The 5,008-nt window shown below is 40.7% G+C and overlaps 1 long non-coding RNA gene across 3 annotated transcripts in view; it reads right to left on the reverse strand.

The window, feature by feature from the left end:
* Positions 1-5,008, reverse strand: part of LOC106947343 (uncharacterized) — a 51,589-nt gene extending 46,581 nt beyond the window's left edge. For 2 of the 3 annotated variants that reach the window (XR_001424968.1, XR_001424967.1), the window contains exon 1: positions 4,716-5,008. This is a non-coding gene — a long non-coding RNA (uncharacterized LOC106947343). The remainder of the gene's footprint in view (positions 1-4,715) is intronic. The other variant, XR_001424966.1, reaches the window with a different exon arrangement.

Below are 5,008 nucleotides of genomic sequence, written 5' to 3' on the forward strand. Positions count from 1 at the left end.
AAGGGGAAACCTTTTCCCTTTTTCCCCTCTTTCCCCGGGGGAAAAAAAACCAAGGGGTTTTTTTTTTTTCCCAAAAAAAAAAAAAAAAAAAAAAAAAAGAGTAGGAGCAAGTATTTTCAAACCGAGATCCAGGATTCCCTTTTTTTCCACTGATGTATTTTTCAAAACGCTATTAAAAAAAAAATATTGCTTAATGACCAACATTTAAACTCCTGTGGGATTTAGGGTCACAGTTCAGGCATTACTTGACTTTTGAGATGCTAATCGGTAGCTCCCAGTTGTAAAAACGATGCACTGTTAAGGTTGCGCATTATAGCAACTGTCCAGGAGGAAAAGGGTGAGAGCAAAAATCCTTGCAGCTGCACAGCATCCAGAACTAGAGGAAATGGTTGTCCAAACATGCAAAAAAAATAATAACTCAAGTCTAAAAACAGAACAAATCACAGCCAACATGACAGAGCGGCCACCAAAAGGGACCATGAGGTGTATTTTTTCTGCTCACAGACTCCATCTGCATTGTCCTGGAATTGAGTAACAGTTTAACCTGTTGAAAAGACGCTAGCAGGAGTAAAGGCTCGTAGTCTATTACCAAAGACAAAAGTAAAACCTCAAAAATGATGCCACTCCATTTTTGTTTACATTTTGCAAAGGAGGAAGTTGCAATTCTTCAGACATCTTGCGTACGTCCCTTCAGTAGTTCTTGGTGCAGCACCAACACAAGCAGGGATTGGGGCTATAAAGTGTGAAAACATCTTTAGGAGCACAAAAAAAGCACAGATCTTGCTAAATAAGGAAAATTGCCTCAGATTAAATATGCGCCATGATTGTACATACTTGCTTATGTAGCGTTGCAGCCACTTCCTTCTAAAAAAAAAAAAAAAACTGAGGACCATTTGTGAGCAGAGGAAACACCTCAGAGAATGGGGGAAAGTCCTACTGTGAACAACAACCAAGTCACTGGGACTTGCAGCTGGAGGACATTCATTTACTCGGGCTGTTTGCATGTGTACACTTACCGCTTTGCTAGCAGTACAGGCAGAAAACTCCCTGGATCGTAACGGGCAAAGACAGGTGACAAGTGTTTGGTGAGCAAGGAGTGTGCTTAGCCAGAAAGTACAGCATTGGAGGATGTAATTGAATCTCTAGTTCCAAAAAGCAAAGATTAAGTGTGTGTTTAATGGATCAATAATGATGGACAGATAAGACAAAGACGATTAATCAAAGTGCTTAGAAAACAGAACACTTAGGCAAGCAATTAATACGTCATGGAAACCTCACAGGGATAAAGATAATTCAGTTAAAATAAATGCAAGAACAGCTTCAAGGGATATTACTTGAGATTATCGTCATTGATTTGTCTACATCTGTGCGGGAGAGTATCGTTAATATCCATATTGATTCTCCACTTTGTTTTCAGACGCTTTTGATAGACGCCACTCAAACGCTGCATCTCATAAAACTCCCAGTTTTAGATTTCATTACGCCGTCCAGACGGTTCTTTCATTTCCTCAAGGAGCGTCGGGAACATCGATTTGCTCCCAGACAGGAAGCACGAGTTCAGTCCTCGCTTTGATGAAATGCATCTCAAATTTTATATTGGAGTAATAGTGCATCAAAAACAACTGGGACTCTGAGCCCCCCCCCCCCCCCGCCCCTCTTCCCAAGTCAATATGGCTGCTGGCCAGGACGAGCTGATTTCTTTGGCCTCAGATGCTTTGCATAACACGAGTTGAACATACTCGCAGAATAAGCACAGACAGAGGCAGGAATGGAAGAGGGCCACACTGTATTTTAATCACTGCCAATAACCAACAGACAGCTGGGCTTGACTGGACATGGCACCGCACATTATTCCTGTCGTGCATTCAAAGCCATTTTAGAGCCCTATACCCTAATGACAATTAAAGTAAAATAGTTAAAACTGTAAGTGTTTGGTTCCTCCGTTTGTAGTGGTGGGATCTGGTGGCTCAGTGTCAAGTAGCTGGTTTTGTTTTTTTGGCTTTATAAACCCAGATCCTCAGAGGGAAATCTGAGACTTTTCCTGCTTGAAATGCTTCCCTCTTGTCACCTCACTCGTTGACATTAACAGGATGAAATTGGGGGGAAAAAAACTTAAACAGTAGCTGTGTTGTTTTGAACCTATGATTTAAGTTTCCTCTTGAACTGGAAACATTTGATAGTGTTACAGGATTACACTCGATCTCATGCATTTACAGGGAATGCAGACACAATAGCCATAGACAAACATCTATGGCTACGGTAACACCAAATGTACTTTAATATCCACAGTCAAACAATCTTACTACACCCACAGAAGCTAATATTTGGAGTCTTACTTTTGCTTTTGGGGGAATGCAACCAATCAGTACCAAGGAAAATAAATTGCACTCTTGGATTGGTTGGTTTGCAAATGGCAGATTCCTCATTTTATTTAGAATAGTTTACTTGAAACTGAGTCAAACAAGAGGCATGCCAAGGACAACACACATCCGAGATTTGTCTGTCTGCAGCAGCTCTTGAAGCTCCAACTAGAACTGAACTCAGTCTCCATTCTTTGTGAATCTCCCCCAAACACGCGCACAAAAAAATAATAAAGAGTAGAAGTGCTACAGTCCTCCCAAGGCGATGGCAGCTTTCCTGTTGCTTGTCGACTCTTTTCAACCATAGTTTTTCCTTTCATTAAACTTTCCATTTACATGCTTGGGTACAGACGGCGGCAGTTTCTGAAAATGGGACAGCTGCTCAGGGCAACATCTTGTGGTGGGCAGCAAGAGCCTAACGTTGTACTGACTGGACCCGATTGGTCTTAACGCACCACACACACATCAGGTGTGCAACACCAGCAAAAAATCGGGGCCAAAACAAAAAAAAGTAAAACAATTGCTAGAAACTCACTTCATTAGCTGTAAGCCGTAAAAAGAAATTAAAAAATTATTTTGCATTATGCCGTAATGAATCTATGTAATGTTTTTATTGTAGCATTCATATTTATTCACTGAAATGAATTAAGTCTTAGATTATATTCTAATTTACTGAGACGCAGCTGAAGTGTCAGACACTGTAGCTGTTATAGTTACGCACATTAAGAGCTCAAAACAAAGTTTGCAAGCAACAGAGAGGTGAGAAAACTGAAAGGGTTTAATTGAATAAACCAAAAATAAAAGGTGTTGCTTGAACAGAACAATCAAAGGAACGAGAGAGAGCGATTCAAACAACATCTAAACTTCAGATGGAGGTAAACAAAAGATAAGCGTCTGAGCAAGAACAAAGAAAATCAAGAGGGCATTTTTAAAGAAGGCGACATTTGACACATTGTAGGTGTAGCAATTAGCAAGCCAAGACCAGGTGTGAAAAGGATAATGCAAAATAAATGAGGGATGTACAAGGATTTGAAAATTATGTTGCCAACCTTAAATATTTTAGGTTGTAACATTTGAGTTTCCTGTAAAGACAAAGTAAACATGAAAAGCAGTTTGTAATGAGTCATTTGCCAGGATAATGAAGTTATCCAAACAAACTTGGCTCCAAGTGAGGAAGTAATTCCCATCTAATCCTGAGCTCTTTGTGGCGACAACTAGAATCAAGCTTTTGCGATATTTGGCAATTTTCCAACATCACAGTACAGGAGTTTAGGCGAGCTTTTCTTTGCAGAAATGTTTCATTTCCACCACATTTGATTGATTCTTCGCAGCCTGTCAAGGTCATGCCACAGCTTCTGAATCAAATTTAACCCCAAATGTTGACCAGGCTAGTCAGAAATACTTTATTTTTGAGCTACTGCTCCACTCTTAAACCACGGCTCCGATGTAAATTTTCACAAAAACCTTTAGGATTTTCAGTAAATCTGAAATAGGCCTTTGTGTTCTTTTGGATCAGCAGTTGTTTTCAGTTTGGTACTTCTCTGTGGATGCCATTTTTGCACAGTTTGTTTCTGCTGTTGAATCACAAACAGAGGAAGCATTAACAGAGGAACATCAGGCCTGTAGTAGTTTATAGTTTTGTGTACTACTGGATGAATCCCTGATGCGTTTCTGAAGTAAGTTTGGCAAGGCCGGCTTCTGTTCTGAAGGTTAGAAATCGTTTCCATGTTTTCTCCCTTTGTGGATGAAGTCTCTCTCTGTGGTTCTCTAAAGTCCCAAATCTTGAGAAGTGGTTTTTAAAACCTTTATAGACTAAGAAGTATCAAAACCTTTGTTGTAGTGATGACATCTGAAGCCAGCAAAGAGGGGGCATTTTCAGGAAGCAAAGCATACGGTGTCTGACTCCCAAAAAACTAAAGCCCCTTATCTGGAGGTATGGATGTAACCAGTTAATTCACACAAGTGATTTGATTGGCAGCAGACATCACTAGATGAGTGAAGGCGCTACTTTAAAACTCCTCAAACGGCATCTGAGCCACCACCGTCAATTAGCAATGAGACTGTAATAGATGGCAAGATGCAAATTGATCATTTCATAATAACGGTACAATTTAGTTGAGTAACCAGCCTGTCAGAGTTTCAGTGCAGCAGCAGCAGATGTCACTAGTGAGCAATGAATGAAGCATCGAGTAATGAACCTTCAGGCAAAGCAAAGGGCTGGGAAGCCTTACTGCTTCACCAGGCTTCGCTTGGCCATCACCAGCACGGTGCATGTTGCTGTAGTGAGGGCTACCGCCTACACAAGTAAACAAACATCAGTAAAAATGGAGAAAATAACTTGAAACGGGAACTCACAGTGGTAACGCAGGAAGCGGACAGACAGGGTAATGGAAGGATCCTTTGACGAACAATGAAAATCCAGCAGCCTCGACGCTGTGATTGCAGAAAGGATGCAGGTGGTTAATTATAAATAAGATGCAGCTGGGAGAGAAGACAAACAGGTAAACTCAGACGAGATGCATAATAAAACAGAAGGAGCTGAAGAAAAGACTGAAAGGATCTACAACAGGAGAGCAACTTTTAGATGGATCCCTTTTTCAACACCCCTGAATCAAACGACTTAATTCCCTCATTGACATGTCATTCAG

This window comes from Poecilia latipinna, unplaced genomic scaffold, assembly GCF_001443285.1.
Source record: "Poecilia latipinna isolate Pla-1442-1.1 unplaced genomic scaffold, P_latipinna-1.0 Scaffold236, whole genome shotgun sequence".
Classification (NCBI taxonomy): domain Eukaryota; kingdom Metazoa; phylum Chordata; class Actinopteri; order Cyprinodontiformes; family Poeciliidae; genus Poecilia; species Poecilia latipinna.